The sequence below is a fragment of the Rhinolophus sinicus genome, chromosome 9, assembly GCF_057876585.1.
Source record: "Rhinolophus sinicus isolate RSI-liver-muscle chromosome 9, RSI-T2T, whole genome shotgun sequence".
NCBI classification, from domain to species: Eukaryota; Metazoa; Chordata; class Mammalia; order Chiroptera; family Rhinolophidae; genus Rhinolophus; species Rhinolophus sinicus.
The window spans coordinates 20,950,395-20,969,659 of NC_142509.1; the positions used below are offsets into that span (position 1 = coordinate 20,950,395).

General features: G+C 43.0%; 1 protein-coding gene across 2 annotated transcripts in view; it reads right to left on the bottom strand.

Annotated features, from left to right (window-relative positions):
• RNF185 (ring finger protein 185) overlaps positions 1–12,148 on the bottom strand; it is a 28,268-nt gene extending 16,120 nt beyond the window's left edge. Inside the window, exons 1-2 of one of the 2 annotated variants that reach the window (XM_074321068.2) lie at positions 11,989–12,134; positions 2,402–2,570 (exon numbers count right to left, since the gene is read on the bottom strand). The gene's annotated coding sequence lies outside the window, so the exon portion shown is untranslated. Of the gene's footprint in view, positions 1–2,401; positions 2,571–11,988 lie in introns of both variants that reach the window. The other variant, XM_019754299.3, reaches the window with a different exon arrangement.
• Positions 12,149–19,265: the final 7,117 nt, after the last annotated feature.

A 19,265-nucleotide genomic window follows, 5' to 3' on the forward strand; every position in this document is an offset into this window, starting at 1 on the left:
AAAGATGAACTAAGAACAGGAAAGTTGATGGAGCTGATGGCTGTTGGAGCTGGATGACAAATAGGGATTCACTGTATTCATTTATTTGTGTGTGTGCTTGTAAAATCCCACAATAAAAGGTATTATTTCTAAAAGTCAGGTTGCAAAAGAGTAGGTATATGAATGAGTAAAAACAAAGTATACAAATGAATGTACACACATTCATATGCAAAGAAAATGTCTGGAAGGCACACACTGAACTATCAGCAGTTCTTTCTGGGATTATAAGGGCTGGGGAACTTTGAATTTTATAGTTTTACTCCGTTTTAATATTTAATGACAAGCAGGTATTACTTTTATAATAACATTTTAAAAAAAGGAAATTGTAAAATGTATGTATAATATTACACGTTACAATAATGAATATAAATATTATTGAATGTCTTTAAAAATGTGGAAGAACACACCACACTGTTAATAGTGATTATCTCTGTATTGGTGGGAGCTTAGAGGTAGTGACATACTTTCTAAGTCCTCCCCATTCATAAAACTGACATTAGTACATGTATTAATTTTGAAATCAGACAGAACAGTGACAGTACATGTTTTTAAAATTTCTCCAATCCTGAAAAGCTCTGAGTTCAAGTTTTGGCTCCACCACAAACTAGCCATGTGGCTTAGGGTAAATACCTTGATGGCTTCAATCGGTTTTCTCACCTGAGAAGTCAGGTGCTCATGCCTCCTACAAGGCTGCTCCTGTGGCCTTATGAGGTACCGTGTTTCCCCGAAAATAAGACCCAGCTGGACAATCAGTTCTAATGCATCTTTTGGAGCAAAAATTCATATAAGACCTGGTCTTATTTTACTATAATATAAGACCTGGTCTTTGTAATATAATGTTAATATAATATAAGACTGGTTCTTATATTAAGTTTTGTTCCACAAGACGCATTAGAGCTGACTGTCCGGCTAGGGCTTATTTTCGGGGAGACACGGTAACACAGTGATTGAAGCACACAGCACGGTGGGTGGGAGCTGCTGCTGGGGAGACGCGCATATATGCCACTTGTCCTGGTCGGCTGCCTCTCCACTCCCTGGACCCAACAAAGCTCTGCATGGTGCATACTCCTACCCACGGGCATAAGGGGACAGTCAGGTTGTGGCCACAGCCTCATGGGCCCAACAGGACTGGGACAGTGGCTCGGAGGAGAGAGGACCCTGGTGGGCTCAGGAAACAGACAGAGGGAAGCAGGCCCTGAGCATGCCTGAGAAGCCATCCTACTAAAATTTTTTTCTGGTCCCTGTAGAGCCTAAGGATTTGGACCTGACCAAATAGCAACCGTATGGCTGGTTCTGTGCCCGTCCCTCCCCTGACTATTCTTCACTCCTGATTTGAAGCTGCTTTCTACTTTTCAAAACATTCACATCTATTACCACTTTTGACGCCACTTTACAGAGGAGGACATCAGGCCAGGAAGGTTAGAGGATTTGCCCAAGGCCAGGCCCTCTGCAGTGCCAAACCCAGACTTTCTAACACAACACCAGGACTCTTTTCACTCTTACAGGTTACCCCTTCAACATGCAGCTTTACAAAATTAAATACCTGGTCTTTGTTTTCCTTCAAATTCATTGTGCAATGCTGTAACTTTTGTGCTCTTTGAAGTGAGTGCAAAGCAAACTCACCACTCATCCATTTACACATTCAAACAACAGAGCTCCAGTACCAACTATATTCACGGCCGGGGAGGGGCTGGTCAGAGAGAACAGCAAGGCCAAGCTGAAGCTCTGGAGTCTAGAACGGGAGCTAAGGAAGACACATGGATTCTTAGCAAGGGACTCCATCAAACTTGCCCGTTTTTCCTAAACAAGGAGCCTTCCCCAGTATCTGGTTCCTAGACCCTCTCAGGGATTTAAACAGAATCTAGACCTGAACAGGGTCCAATAACTGGTTATCTTTAAATAAGTGTCTCCCATCTTCCATTCCAGATGATTCTCTGAGGAAGTGTTTTGGAAACCCAGCTCTCAAACAGGGGAGAACGCTACCAAAAGCACAAAGCAATACAACACAGCACAGAGTTTGGGAGGCACAGTAACCTCAGGGCCTGTACTTTGGAATACACAACCCCCAGCTGCCGTCCACAGGGACTACGGAGAGGTCAGACAAACTGGGGAGGTGAGGAACAAGTCTACTGAGCTCTCAGATCAGCCATCACCTGGTCCATCCAGGAAAGAGCTTACCATTTATGAAACCAGTTCGCACCTAGTTTTGAAAAACATTCCTAAATTTGAGATGTCCAGGGTGGCACATGTGGTTCTGGAACTAAGGCAGAGGCTTAACGATGAATGCAATGCTTCACGATCCCTTCGGAATACAGAGCCTGGAAGCTCAAGCGAACTGACCCAGCACCCTTCCTCCTATTACCTTGCCAGAGCTGGCCTGTCCCACCTCACAGGAACTGGGCCAGGGAGAGAACGCGCGAGTTCCATATCCCTGCAGGAATCACCAGGGAACTCGCCCTCATGAAGAAATCTTCAGGTTCTAGAGAACTGCAGGTATTCAGAATCTGCCTTCTCTTCTCCTTTAAGAATTCCTGGACCGGGGTGTACAGAGGCATCAAGAAATGTTAATCCTCGTTGTGAAGATTACAAATCTGGGTGATAAATGACTGGCAGGATCCGAGACGGGACCAGCAGAGGTCTTGTTCCGTTGGGCACATGCTTATTCATACACGCCAAGAACCGGGGTGTGTCTGCACCTGTCTGCTGCTCATTCAGCTGTGACTGGAGCACATGTAGACGGGACCCACATTCCAAGAACATCTACATCACACTCACAGAAGGTTGGGGTGGGGAGAAATCTGAGTAAGTCGACTGGAACTTGGAACACCCAGAAATGAGGCTCTAAATGTTTAGCCAGTGTGGAGTCCAGGTACCGAGACTAGCTCACAGAGGCCTGGCCCTCAAACACAGGACCAAGGACAGGAATAGCCTTCCAGGCCCAGGAGGACAGAGCAGGTTGAGAAGACGGACCTCTTTTCCTGGGGGCTACACTGGTCCTTTTCTCTGGTACTCTCTAACCTCCCTATCTGTTCAACCAACCCCTCTCCTATCTTGAAGGATTAAAGATCCTATTGGCCAGGGATTCAGGATACAGAGACACAGGATTCAAGTCTAAAGGGGACACAGACAAGTAAACGAGCAAAGCAGCCCAGTGTGCTGGCCTCTGACAGAGGCGTGTAGAGTGTGTGTGGGCCGAGCATGCGGGGGAGGACACAGACGCGGCACACAGGACAAGTGGACAATTCAGTGTGTCAAGTTCAGTATGGCTGGAGCCCAGGGCACACATGGCGGCGGCAGGGCAGAAAGGGCTGTGACTGAGACAGGGAGAAAAAGGCCTAGTGCCCTTCACGTTCGTGGGGGAATTCCAGGGTCAGCTGTGCCTACTTGGTCACATTTTCTTCCACCATTTCTGAATTGAAAGGGTTTTTTTCTTGTTTTACGTTTCAGTGCTTTCTCTTAAAGCTTAACAGATTTCATAAGAAAGGGGCAAAGAGGATTTGGATTGCCCTGGCATGAGCTTTTAAGAGTCATCGAAGAGGCTGCCTTTTGTCATTCCTATATCATTGCCTTAAAAATGTTCCTTAACTTTTTACTTAGGACTTTTGTCCTTAAAAACTAGCATGGCACAGAAGAATTGGATGGTTTTGGTTTCAAATCTCAGCTCTGCCCCTTGCTGATTCTGTGACTTCAGACATTATTTTCTCTCTGAGCCCTTGCTGTACTCACAGGATAGCTGTAAGGATTAAAGAGACAGAACAGTAAGGGACTGGCACAGTACCTGGCACACAGTGAAGGGCTCAAGAACTGTTAATACCCCGTCCCCGTAACGTCTCTTCTTTACATGCCCCACAGAGCTATGACATCAGCAGGGACTTGGTGAATGTGCTAAATGAATGAGTCACGACTTCCCTTTCTGAATGAGCATCGTTCCTTGAAGGCATAGTAGGTGAGCCATCAGAACCGTGTATGAGGAAATCCGGAATGGGACACGCTTAGCTTGAGCCAGGCAAATCAGATTTCCCCCCAAGTGTTAAAATCCGGAGGCACCTGTTCTTTATTATCTCTGTCAATAACATCAACACTCTCAGCCCTCCACATGGATTATTTCATTTAATCTTTACAGCCCGCCTTTGAGGTAAACCCACAATACCATTGTTCGCCTCCCCTGGCTCAGAGTGGTTAGGTCACTGGCCCCTGGTCACAGAGCCAGTCAGAGGCAAAGCTTCCCAACTCCCAAGCCAATGTGCTTAACAGACAGGACCTCAGTGACCTGCTCATGTGTCTGTCTCCTCAAACTCAGACCCACCTTCCAGGTGCCTTACTCAACAGGGCCAGGCACCTCAAGAGTACCTCATAAATGTAGGTGGGTTGATGGGTCTGATGCTCAGGAGTACTCACAACTGTACAACTCAATATGAATCAATTTAGCCAACTGAAGGGGTGGGAAATCAGTATCTGAAAAGAACAAGATACTCTTCAGTGATGTTTTTCAGAACTGGAAATTTACATAACTGTTTTAGAATAATTTTTTAAAAAGTATTGCCCCAAACTCTTAAACAAATGAAAGGAAACAAAAAAAAAGATCAGGGATCTGCAACCAGAAAAAGGTCGCGTTTTCCCAAATTGGTACCCACCTCTAATATTAGATAACGCTACTCACACAGAGGATAAATTATTCACTAAAGTCACTTACACTAGTTAGACACCTACTAGAGCCACATGCACAAAGCCTAACAAAGTAAATGTTCGATAAATGTACGTGAACGATGGGGATCTGCCAATTCTAATTCAAACCAATATAACTGGGTAAAACATAGTATTAAAGAAAAGATCTTCGGACTGGACAGATCCCAGCTAAGAGCTGTGGATTTCTAGTCTAATACAGCGCAAGGAACAATCAGAGCACCTAGCCTGACACTCAGTTCGGCCACTCGCTAAGGCAGGATCTTCACCTGCAGACGGGGTAATTGTTAACTGTGCCTGCCCTTCCTCTGTTACCAGAAAAGTTTTCAAAATGAGTTTTGTTTTTGTATTCACAGTCAGTTAAATCCTTATTAATTCAGATTCAATAAACTCACATTACAGATTTTACCTGAGGTTGAACTAAAGACCTCTAAAATACTCTGAAGGTACAGTATAAAAAGAAAAGGAATAAGGTCGACAAGATTTAACTAATTAAGGAGGAAACGTTTCAGAGTTTAATAACATCCAGCATATACTTGACAAAACAATGACCTCATTTCTCCTTCTAAGAGAAGGACCATCAGGATACATAAGATGGACCAACCATGACCAAAAATAATGAAACCAAAATGACACCATTTTGAATGATTTTTAATATTGACTTTAACAAATCAAAATCAGGCTGGTGTCCCAGGCCACCTGACGCTGTTAGTGCAGTCTGGAAAACATTTAAAGAATGCCAAGAACTAGGCTCAATAAGGAAAATAAATCAGACGAGGTTCTGGTTCCTGCCCTCAAGGAGTCCATGGTCTAACTGGAATTTAACTGCTATTTTTAAAAAAGTACCTCACACTGAAAAATGGCTTTGCAGAGATAATATTGTTAAGAAAAAACAAGTTTCCTGGGCTTTTGCCCAGGATCTACTCCAATATTCAGAGAGCTATCCATCTTTAAAAAAACGCCACATGCCTAAACCACAAGGTGCTTCTGAGGAGTAACTGTGAGTGCGGATATTAAACAGTCAGGTGCTATAGAGACTACCACAGGGGTTAATGTAGGGACCGGTCCCGGGGCAGATTGGCCCCTAGTCCATTTCACAGAGGCAGGCATGGCCTGTTGCTTCGGATCTCTGCGTGTGCTTAGGCCACCTGGGGTATAAGGGCACCCACTCAGTGGTGCTTTGCCCCCACTAATCAATGAAATGAAGAGACAGATCCATGTCATCCCCAGCTGATGTGAAGAGTAGAGAAATTGGGTCCATGTTAGCCATGCAGCAATTTAGGGCCACCTCTGAGAATCTTAAGTCAGAAGCCACCTCCCGACTTTAAAAACTACATTTCTGGCAATGTTTTCTTGGATAAGACATGATAAGGCACAGGAAACAAGTGAAAAAATAGACAAAACAGACTTCATTTGCGCATCAAAAGACACTATAAAAAGGCAACTCACAGAACGGAAGAAAATATTTACAAATCATGTAGCTGAGGGATCAATATCCAGAATACACAGATAACTCCTAAAATTCAACAACAAAAAAAACAAACAATCTGATTCAAAGGTGGGCAAAGGAGTTAAACAAACATTTCTCCAAAGACATACAAATGGCCAAAAACAACGTGAAAAGATGCTGCTCAACATCACTAATTAGCAAAATGCCAATCAAAACTGAAATATCTCCCACACCAATTAGGATGGCTACTGACAGGCTTCCCGGACCCAATTCTAACGTGGGGGCAGGTCCCTCCACACCAACAAACAATTTCTGGACACTAGCAGGGTGTCCAAGAATTCAACTCAATTCTCACACTACACGGAGAGAGCATCAGATGCCACAGGTTAAGGGTTCAGTCCTACAAGCCTGCTCCCTCCTCGCACCGCCCCCCCCACACACTTCAGACGCCTGCCACAAGCCCAGGATTTAACCTGCACTTCTGACCAACAAACTGTAAATCACAAGTTCCAATGACCCCCTCCTTGGATCAATGAATTTGCTAGACCAACTCACAGAACTCAAGAAAACCGTTTACTCACTAGATTACTATCTATTACAAAGTATATTAAAGTATACAAATCAACAGCCAGATGAAGAGATGCGTAGGGCAAGGTCCCAAACAAAGGAACTTCTGTCCTCACGGAGCTTGGGGCCTGGTTTGAGGCCCCCACACAATGGCACACAGAGTTCTGGTTCCAAAATGTGGAAGCTCTCTAAAAAAGGACCAACAAGCTGTCTTCCTGGGTTTTCATGGAGGCTTCATTAATCATGATTGACTAAGTCACTGGCCATTGGCAACTGAACTCAATCTTCATCCCCCGCCTCCCCCCAGGTTGGGGGTGGGACTGAAAGTTCCAACCCTGTAATCACATGGTTGGCTCCACTGGCAATCAGCTCCCATCCTGAGGTGCTTTCCTAAAGTCACATCATTAGCATAACAAAAGACACCCCATCCCACACTTAGGAAATCCCAAGTTTTCTGAGCTGTGAGCCAGCAACTCTGGATAAAGACCAAATATCTTATAAATCACAGTATCGCAGCTACTATTAAGAGAAAAAACAGCAATAACAACAACAACCCCAGAAAAATAACAAGTGTTGGTGAGGAGGTGGAGAAATTGGAAACCTTACGCACTTTAGGCAAAAACGTAAAATGGTGCAGCTGCTGTGGAAAACAGTATGGCGGTTCCTCAAAAAATCAAAAATAGAATTACCGTATGATCTAGCAATTCCACTTCTGGGTATATACCCAAAAGAATTGAAAGTGGAGTCTCGAGGAGATATTTGTACACCCCTTTCATATCTGCATTATTCACAATATCTAAAATGTGGAAGCAACCCAGTGTCCATCAACAAATGAATGGATAAGTAAAATGTGGTGTCTACATACAATAGAGTACAATTCGGCCTTAAAAAGAAAGGAAATTCTACAGAATGTGGTAGCATTCTGACATGCTACAACATAAATGAACCTTGAGGACATTATGCTAAGTGAAATAAGCCACTCACAAAAAGACAAATACAAATACTGTAGGATTCCACATACGTGAAGTACTCAGAGTAGTCAAGATGAGACAGAAAATAGAATTGTGATTGCCAGGGTTTGAGGGGGAGAAAGTAATGGCGGGTTATTATTTTATGGGTATAGAGTTTCAGTTTTGCAAAAAGAAAAGAGTTCTGGAGATGGATGGTGGTAATGGCTGCACAACAATACGAATGTACTTAATAACACTGAATTGTGTACATTTAAAAATGGCTAAGATAGTAAATTTTATGTTATGTGTACTTTACCAAAATAAGAAAAATTGAGGGAAAAATCCCTACACTTCCACAAGAGGTCATCTATTACATAATTTCCTTACAGGAAGTATTTACAATAGACAAATTCAGAGACAGAAAGTGGATTAGAGGTTACCAGGAGCTAGGGTAAGGGGAGAACACGGAGTTATTTCTTAAAGGGTACAGAGGTGCTCTTTGGGGTGATGAAAAATCTTAGAAACAAAATAGTGGCAATGGTTCACAACATTGTGAATGTACTTAGTGCCACTGAATTGAAACTTAAAAATGGTAAATGGTAAATTCTGTTAGGTATATTTTACAAGGTTTTTTAAAATCTGTGCTATTAAAAAAGAAAAATTAGATTTCCATCAAGAACATGCTGAGTGCTTATTATGTACTTATATCTACATAATAAGATTTAAGGAATAAGTGAATGGTTAAGTAAATATATTAGATGACTTACAAAAGAGGCTGGCAAAAACATGGAAACATTAACATTAAAATGTTAACAGAAAAAAGCAAGCTCTAGATCTATGTATAGTGAATGATTTCAACCATTAAAAATGTACCCAGTGGGGGAGAAACAAGAAGGAAATAAAGCAACTATAATAAAGGCTCTCTTTAGCAATTGGAGGTAGAGGTGCTGGGTGGGAAGAAACGGGAGCTTTTCTGCATTTTCCAAAATGTCTAAAACGAACATAAATTGCTTTCACAGTTAAAATTACTATTCTTTGGGGCCGGCCCGGTGGCTCAGGTGGTTAGAGATCCATGCTCCTAACTCCGAAGGCTGCCGGTTCGATTCCCACATGGGCCAGTGGGCTCTCAACCACAAGGTTGCCAGTTCAACCCCTCGAGTCCCGCAAGGGATGGTGGGCTGCGCCCCCTGCAACTAGCAATGGCAACTGGACCTGGAGCTGAGCTGTGCCCTCCACAACTAAGATTGAAAGGACAACAACTTGAATTGGAAAAAAGTCCTGGAAGTAAACACTGTTTCCCAATAAAGTCCTGTTCCCCTTCCCCAACAAAATCTTAAAAAAAAAAAAAAAAGTTTACAGTCATGAAAAATAAAAAAGACCAAGGAACAATCTCAGGTTGAAAGCGACTAAGGAGACTTGACAACTAAATGCAATATGGGAAACTCGACTGGATCCTGGAACAGAAAAGGGACATTAGTGGGACAAGTGGCAAAATGTGAATATAGTATAGTTAGTATAGTATTAATGTTAAATTTCTTGTTTAGGTAATTTTAATATGGTTGTGTAAAACGTTAACATTAGGTAAAGTTGGGTGAAGAGTATACAGGAAGTCTGTATATTCATTTTGCAAGCCTAAAATTATTTCAAAATAACAAGTTTAAAAACATATGTGATGCAGGTCAACGGCTGGCAAATTTTTCTGTAAAGCACCGTACAGTAAAAACTTTAGACACGTGGACTATACATGATCTTTGGGGCAATGGCTCAACTCTGCTGCCAAAGACAACATGTAAATTAACGAGTATAGATCTTACTTTCGGACACTGGAATTTGTATTCCAATAAAACCTTATTTATGGAATTATAGGAATTGGATTTTCCTATAATTTTCATATATCACAAAATATTATTCTTCTCTTGATGTATTCCCCACCATTAAAAACTGTGAAAAACAGTCCCAGCTCACAGACTATGCAAAAACAGGAAGTGAGGCCAGATTTGGACCACAGGCCAAATTTTGTGGACTCCTGCTCTAGGTCAGAATTTGCCAATGTGCGCTTCAGTTAAAAAAAAAAAAAAGTGCTTCACATCAATTAAGTTTGGCAACACTAGATTAAATAAGGTTAGGCACATTTATTTATTGCAGATGTCTCAGTGGCTTTAATGTGGTACGATACACTGAGAAGTTCCAAAAAGGGATAATGATATATAGCTTTTACAAACTTATTATTACCATAGAACACTTTTTTTTGGAGGCGTCTCTTCAGATTAGCGGCCTGAAGACTGCATTATGTAAATACCTGTTTAGGTACTTTCTTAAAAAGAAATTTTCAGATTGAGAAGTTTTAAAAACACCGCCAAATTAAAATCATTTTACCTAGCACCTGGATGATACCTGAATAAGAATTTCGCAATTTATTTTTTTTTACATCGTAGGAAACACAAACAAGGCAGGAATATAAACACTGACAGAAAGTCTTGGCTGAAACCCAACCTTTTGGGGGGTAGGAAGCATGTCAGCAGAATTGGGTCATAATATGGAATCTTTGCTCCATAGGGCAAGGTAAGCATCCTAACAGGCTATGAAGTAGCAATCTGCTTGGAGTTTTATAAATCACAAAATAGGAGTTTTGATGTTTGATTAGAAAACTAAAGATATAGGATATAGAAGCATTACCTGCAGATAACCCATAAATGAGGATGAACTGACATGTCAAGTCCACAAAAGGACCGGTTTTAAACACTGGATGGAATGTTAGACCATAGATTGCAAAAATCCCCTTGGTAGACATAACATCTATACAACACACTGCTGGAGAGAGGATTAAGGGAGACTTATGTCCCAGGGAAGAAAAGCTGGCCTAAACAACCTCCAGGGACCCTTCTGACTGTGATCCAAAGAGTTCACTGGCTTCTCATGATCAAATACAAAATCTTCTTTCAGAGGCATTTCCAAGTTGTTCTAAGAAAATAAGCTATAAACGGATGGTGTGGGGACCCTGCTTGGTTATTCATTCAGCAATCTTTTTAAGGCGTCTTTATCTGATGGGCCATTCCAAAGTCCTTGAAAAGGATGGTTCGTTCACAGGACAATCAGGAAGAGATTACAAAAGATGCATTACATTCAGACCCACCGCCTTACTTCTAGAAGATGTAGGTTGAGGGTATGGAGGTGTCAAGAAAAAAGGGCAGAAAAAAGAAGTCAGCTCCAGAAAGATTCAAGATAATTACTCAGAATCAGAAGCTTTCAAATTGGAAAGGACCGCCATCTAATACCTGTATACCTCCTATAGCCGGAAGCTCACTACCTATGGAGGCAACCCATTCCATTGCTGGTCACCTCTGACCAGCATTACATTCTATTAAATCAAAATCTTGTCTTCCTGTAGAATCCATCTATTGGTCCTAGTTCTGCCTTTTTCAACCCCAAAGATGAATTGCTCTTCACCATAACAATTTTTTCAGTTGTTAAAGACAGTTCCCTTCCATTGCTCTCTTTCCTGGGATAAACACCCAGTTCTTTCAAAGACCCTGAACAGGCTCCAGCTGCCTCAAAGCAAATAATGGGTATCTCGTCCGTACAGCAGGAAAACACTTAAAATCAGTGGGCTTCAAACATCGCGAGCTTCAAACATCAGCATGTACAGGACACCCGAGCCATACGTTCAAAACGCAGTTTCCCAAGTTCCGACCCAGATTCTAAATCAGAGGTCTTATTTGAATCCCCCATGGGAAAGCATGCACCCCTATGGCATTCCAAAGCAGATGGTGTGAGAACGGTATTTTGAGAAGCACTGCCCTGTTTTACAGATGAGGAAACTGAGGTCCAGCAGAAGAAAGGGATTTGGCCCAGAACGCACAATTGGCTGCTGGCGGCGAAGTCTCTAACCCGGGTCTCTTATGCCCAAAGCCCAACTCTGTTCACCACGCTTACCGGCCTCGGCTTCTCCACTCGGGGCAAACTTATTAAAAACACATCCACATGAGAGAAATGGCCTCGAGCGGGGGACAGAAAGAGAGTTATAGTGAGTCCCTGCCTGGAAAGGAGAGCTCGTAAGGAGCCTTCTCCCTTCTCGGGGCCTCAGTTTCCCCAAACTGTAATCACTGGACGGAAGACCACATGCCAGCCCGACCTCTCTTCTGGAGCGGAGGGCCTGAGGCGGAGCCAGGCTTGTTGTCTCTGAGCCCCTGGACTCAGGTGTCGCAGCCCGTGGCCCGGTGAAGGCGGGACCCGGTCCCCCGCCCGTGTCCCTCAACCTCGACTGCCCCTAGCTGCTCCCCGCACCAGCCCCTCAGGTACCTGCCGCTGCTCAGCTAACGCCGCCGAGCTCCTCCGTCCGTCGGCTGCTCCGCGGGTCTGTCCGCCCAGTCAGTGGATCGGCCTGGACCTCGGATCACTCCTACGCGAACTCCAGTCACCTGACGCAGAGTCGCCCCTCTCCGAGACTTCCGGCCGCAACCGGAAAAGGTTGGTCCGCTGAGCTGTTCTCCGGCCCACGCCCGAGACTCTAAGGTTCCGCCTGCGGGTAGGAAACGGAGGAACTTAGGAGCTGCTTGGCAGCTTTTCAAAGATCCTTGGTCAGGACAGGGAAAGTACCAGACAAGCTTGGAACATCTTGTTGCACCAGAATGTAAGGATGATGGACATCCGAATAATGGGAATATGTGAAAGGACAGAGGAGCTTACTTAAAGGATATCCCACTGGCCAAATTGGAGCATTTTTGAGCATCAAAATACATAATGATAGTAACAGAGTATAACTAACGCAATAAAATGCTAACCCATGAGTCTTTACTAATATAAATAATGTGGATAAATAAATGAGGGAGAAGGAAAATTCTTCCTTTTAGTAGAAGCCAACTAACAAACATGATGGAGTTAGAAAATCAATAATGAGAGGTAAAACTAGAGGAACAGGATGTTTACACAGTAAAATTGTCTCCCATAAATTACTTATTTATTACAAAGGGAAAATGGTATTTTTACAAAGGTATAACCTCACAGAACAAGTGAATCAAAGTCATCAAAGTTAATGTCACCAGTTACAAGTCAAGTAGAGCTCATGTGCCTCCCAATAAGATGCACTGAGAAGGACGCATCTCTTCTGTGATATTTATATCCAAAATGCATAAACCAAATCTCATGAGAAAGCATGAAATAAACTGAAATCGAGGGACACTACAAAATAAGTGTCAATATCACGAAAGACATTTAAAGACTGAGGAACTCTTCCTGTTTAAATGCAATTAAAGAGACATAACAAAATATGGTGTATGATTCTAAATCGGGTCTTGGACTGGAAGGGAGGGAAGGTAGAATAGATATAATGGACAATATTGGGACAAGTGATGAAATTTGAATACGGATTGTGGATTAGCATATTGTATCAATGTTACATTTTCTAAAATTGATCATTGTATTGTGGTGAAGAGGAAACATTCCTCTTGTTCTTAGGAAATATTCATTGGAGTACTTAGGGGTAAAAGGGCGCAATGTCTCCAACTTAATTTCAAATGATTCAGAAATATATATATATTATAGGAAAGATTAAGCAAATTAGGAGTACATATATATATATATTATATGAATGATTAAGCAAATTAGGAAAAATATAAACAAGTGGTGAGTCTAGGTAAAGGGTATATGGGAGTTCCTTACATAATTTTTGCAACTTTTCTTTAAGTTTGAAAAGATATAAAAATTAATATTTACCCTCTAAATAGGGAAAGTGCCTGGGTCCTAGCCTGTTTACTTATTTATCTATCAAATATTCATTTATGTGCTAGGTACTGGTTATGTGATAAGAGACAAGCTCTTTGCTTTCATGCCTAGTGGGAAAAATATTAAACATGCAATCACAGAACTAATGGGTTACTTATCTTGAAAATAATAATAGTTAACATTTACTGAGCTTAACTAAACACACTCTACACAATGGTTCATTTTCATTTAATCCTCACAGCAGCCCTATGAATGGTTTTGGTGGTTGTCTCCATTTCATAAATGGGTAAAAGAAAACTTTTAAAAGGTTACACAATTTTATCATTTTATTAAAAGTTTTCAAATCCCATATCATTTAATTAAAAGGTGGTGGAGCTGCAATTTGCACCCAGGAAGTTGTTCTCTAGAGTTCTTGACACCCATCTTCATTGTTTCATTAATTCAACAACCATTAAGTGTCTACAGTGATCCCAGGGACTGTATTCAGGCTTGAGTCTAAGTAGGGGGTGAAGGCAGTAGATGAAATAAACTTACAGATGAAATTCCTCATCTGCCAGCCCTCTTCTCAGTCAGGTTCCTGTGGACAGGGAGTAACACAAGATACGTTTCCAGTCACATAAACCTGGATTTGAGTCCAGCTTCTCATAAAAAGAAAAGGAGCCCCTGATATCCCGGAGCTGGCCTGGCATTCACAGGTAGGCCCTGGTGTTCAGTTGAACATAAAAATGTCACAGAACACCAACATCAGACAAGGCCACTCTGTGACTGTCATGGATCAAGACAATAACGAGACCTCTCCATAATCATATCTGAACCAGATAAAACATGAGCATCATCCAAACCACAAAAATGACCAAACATTTCCCTATCCTGGCTCATATACAGATTGCTGCTTCTTTACCAATTACAGCTTTAGTCTCAGTCTAGTTTTCCTGCCTTCTCAATAGGATTTATCAAGATACCCAAATCATAGACAGTATCCCATCCAGATCAAAACTCTGCTGCTTCCTTAACCCTCCCCCAAATTAAATTCTAAATGTCCTTTCTAACACTCTGTTACTGAGACGCCTCATCATTCCTTGTGGTTCACATCTCCCACCCCTCGCTGTAACAAGTAATAAACCCAACTTGTTAACCACAAGTGTGTTCCTGTAGGTCTTTCATTGGCGGGCATCTGTCGCGTCCAGCGCAACACAGGCAGTGAGCGAACGAGAAGGGGCAGCTAAGGGTTAAGAAAGAAACAGAAATCAAGAAAGTTATGAAACCGGGGCCCAAGGGTCTCACAGCCTCAAAGGACTGAGAGCCCCAAATCGGGCCATCTTGTGGCTTTTATTGATGTACACATAAGGAAGTAGCATTGTTTTTACCACGGTCTGTGAGTCTCATACATCATACTAGAAAACTGATTCAAACCAATCACCCTTGCCTGCAAACAGCTGGAATCGAAAGTCCCATGATGTCTTAATAATTGTGGTATGTGCCTCCCCAGGGACAAAACCTTTATGCTGAAACTTATTGATAAGAATAGAAGGAGAACTGATGTTATCACATCATTGACTCACTTCCCAAGCAGGTTGTGGGAAGGAATATAGCCACATAGGCAGAAGCTCTCCTTAGCTAGGGGAAGGAGGGGCTGTGCCCACCTCTATTGACCCCGTGAGTTCTTCTTGTGGTCTCCACGCAGCTGCACCTGGCTTAGGTTGTTCCCCCCATGGGGAATCTTACCCGTCATTGGCTGACCAGCCATCTTTTGGGGCCAAACAGAGAGACATAAGGTGTAAGCACAAAGGTGAAGCAAAGTCCCTGAAAGGAACAGTCTCACAGACTCTTCTTTCTTTAGGGACAGGCATAAGGGGACAGACGGTTAGGCTTCTGTGTGACAACAGGCATCGAAAATGCCTATGCTCGCCAGCGATGTGACTTTAGACAGCAGTTTCACTTACAGAAGACTGTTTCCTCATCTGGTGAAATGAAGAGATTTATTCCTACCTCAGAAGGTCGTTGTGAGGATACAGAACAGGCTTAGCACTGAGTTAGCTCTCAGTATACTTTTTAAAATTTCTGCTTGCATTATGACCTCCTTCAAAAAAGTCAGAGTACCGTCATTATGAAAAGGCATTGAAGCCAGGAGCTTCAATTAAGACACATTTGTTGATTGTACTCCCCTTTGCTCCTTTTGTTGGGCAGAATAAACGTGAGAGTTCAACTTTTCCTTTGTCAGAAATGAGGTCATTCTCATGGTCTCTTCTGGAAAGCAACAACCAAACTGAAATTTGAATGTTAGGGAACAAGCACTGTTTATTTCTTCATGTTCTTATTATTAAACATATTTCCAAGAAATAACAGCATGGGAACTACCAAAGTTGGCAGAACGTCAGTTTCAGAAGTGTATCAAGTAATAGTTTCTCTGCTTTAGCACACTAAGGTATTTATAGACCCCAGAAGCCCTGTTGGTGATATTATAATTTGTCCTGCTAAGGCCCAGCATGGATTTCATATTATTTGTTGCCTACAACAAGTTGTGCTAAATAAAAAAGTATTCATACCAGTGGTAAAGAAGAAAATAACTGGAAATGTTCTGGTTTCTTTCTCTGCTTGCTCTGAGTATTCCAAGGGTTCTCATTTTAATAGTCTTAACTTCCTTCTGCCCCATCTCCTCTTATTTCTCTACTACTAATACTAATAATGGCAGCTAATATTTATTGAGTGGTTTATTAATGTGCCACACACTGTGCTAAGGGCTTTATGCAATTTAATCCTTGTTCCAAATTGTGAAACAAACATTATTACAGATGAGGAGCTAGAGGCCAAGAGAAGTAAAGCAACACACCCAAGGCTGTACAGCTGGTAAGAATCAGGCTAAAGATTGGCATCTGCCTTCAACACCTGCTCCTGTTGAAATGCTGCCTCACCATCCTGAGTGAGAGAGTGGGGTCTGTGAAAGGATGGAGAGGGGGGCTGGAAAGGAAGGAAAAGGCTGGGGCAGGAGGGTGTGGGAGTCCATGTAGAAGCATTCAGATCTCCAAAGTGCAGAGGGTTGGAGATAAGAAGCACAAGACAAGTAGGAGGCCATTGCAGAGCCTCAGAAGGAACAGGGACCTCAGTCAAAGGTATGAGAGGCCAGGAATCTTCTGAGTACTGGGTCAGAAGGACCCTATTCCTGGGAGTTATGCTCTTCCCAGAGGATTCTGGGATATTCTCAACACCTCAATACCCTCTCAGGTCTTGGGAAGAAGTCCCAGGCACCAAGGCCTACTGCTGCCTGCCACCTGCTGCCTGGCCAGGAGTGGGTAGCTGAGGTATTCACAGCTTCTGATCCAGTGACTGGAAATTTTTCCCAGGGCCTGAGGGCAAGGAAGACCTAAAGGGACAAAGATCCTCAGATTCTCCCCCATCCTGCACCCCATCTGTTCCGCTTCAGCCTCCCCCACCGTGGGAAATTTCCCCACCCTTTGTCCATCTATGTTCAAACCAGAAACCTGGAAATTACTTTTTTCTCAAGACTAAATATAATTTTCATATAAAGAAGGTCAAAATCTTGACTGTGGAGCTCTACGAATTTTTACATACGCATCTATGTAACCACTACACAGATCAAAACACAGAGCTGCGTTGCCTAATTCAGTGGACTTTATCCTCATGTGACTACTGAGTGCTTGAAATGGGGCATCCAAATTGAGATATACAGTAAGTGTAAAATACTCTCTAGATTTCAAAGACTTAGTCTGAAAAACAGAATGTAAAAGAGCTCATTAATAATTTAAGAACATTGATGACATGTTGAAGTAATATTTTATACATGGATTACATTAAATGTATCATTAAAATTAATTTCACCTGTTTCTTTTATTTTTTAAACTGTGGCTAAGAAATGTAAAATTACGTTTGTGACTTGCATTAAAGCTCTTTAGTTCAGGGCTGGAGTAGACAGAATCTGATTCCTTCACCTGTAAAATAAAGACTCAGAGAATTGGAATTGTTGGCTGATGTTTACACTGCCCAGCCATGGCAGAGTTGGACAGGGAATCAGGTCAGCTTGAATCCTGAGCCCATGGCTCCCCACAGTGCCCCCCAAGCTTCCTGGCCTGAATAGACTGCCATTTGACCTCTTCCAGGGTCATATCCCATTTGAGACTTCAGTCAATCCTCATTGGGGACCTAAAGTACGCTCACCCATCCTGGGTTGGGAGCATCAGGGATAGGATGGCTTCCTGTAGAGGGTGATGAAACTGACATTTAAAGGATGAGTAGGAACAAGCCTAGTGAAGGAAAGGGAAGAGTGTTTTAGGTAAAGGGAACAACATACGCAAAGACCCTAAGAGGGCCTCGTAATTCAGGAAATAAAAGTAGCCCTGTGTGGTTGCAGCAGAGAAGTGGGAAGCTGGTAGGTGAGCCAGGCTCAAATCCTGCAGAGCATGCCAGGGCCAGGTGAGGGGACAGACCAGGCCGGGCTTGTGTTTTTGAAAGATCAGGCCTGCTGCCGTTTGTAGAACCCTTATTATAAGAGAGAAAAGTGAGATCCAGAGAGGCAAAGGGCTTGTCAGCATCATACAGCAAGTCAGAAGGTACAGCCCAGAGGAGAAGGACCATGCAGATTCAAGAAGAGACTAGAAAGGCACAAAGAGCTTTCCTTGTTCAGGAGTTTCTCTAGGAGGTGCTGGCTTTGGATGCACACTAGGTGGCAGCAGAGGCTGGACCAAACTCTGAGGGCTTCTGTCAGGGCCCACCCTGCTGTCCCACAGGCCATTTTGCTGCCACCTCCCTGGTCTGGGGATGAGGGGGCTGGCTGCTCCCTGGGCCTTCTTGTCCAGACCCCAGAGCGGCAAGGAGAGCCCTGGGTGTTAAGGGTCTCAAGGTCTGGTCCTAGGTCCCACTCCTCTCTACTGTTGACCTCCAGCAAATTCACAGATAAAACTGTGCTTAAGAACTTGAGTTCTTGGCTATAGAAATGGGAGAGTTTTTATTTAGTCGGCCAGGGACCAAATTATGCCGTCAAAGCTTCCTCTGAGCTTCTTGATCCTTCTTTTATGCTTCCCACCCATACTCTTCATCCTGTTGAGTAAGTTAGACTCCCAGGGCCCCTCAAGGGCTCCAAGGGCCAAGGCAACCTCAAGAGGGAAAAAGAGGATGTGAGCTAAATTCTCTGAGTTGGAGCCAACAAACAGCTCAGGTTTCAACCTCAGCCAAAGATCTCTGTGTGGAATGAAAGGGTGGATAAGCAGAGCTTTGGGCAAGTCTGAGCTCCAACCTGTGCCTTTCCTGTGACGTGGGGTAAAGAGTTGCTTCTCATCCTCACCTTACCTCCACTTGCCAAACGTAGCAATAACACAGGGCACCAATTAAATTAGAATTTCAGGTAACCAAAAAATAATTGCAATATGTGGGGTATCCACTTGCAGCAAAAATTATTCATTGTTTTCTGAAATGCAAATTTAACTGGGCATTTATATTTTATCTGGTAACACTACCACTTGGGCGTGGTGAGAATATTCATGTCAAGTGCCGTCTGAACAGGAGGAGTGTGAAACTTGTACTCAGTATCATTCTGTCCCATATTCCAAGTCCCTTCGTGGCCTCCATGTCCTGCTAGACAGAGCTCTCAGTGCCCATTCTGCTCCCTTGTTCCTGTTGGGTTTCCCTACAGTTCTGGGGGTGGGGTCTCATCCCACATGAAGGATTCATGTGGGTTGTTAATGGCTTAATGTGGGGTGTTTCCCCTCCGGGAGCTCCCTTTTCATGTTCTGATCCTCACTGCACCCCCAGGAAATAAAACAGGTAAGCATGAGCATCCCAAACAGTAGATTGCATCATGGGGATTCAGCCAAGTTGAGTGACTTGCCCAAGGCTGCATAGTG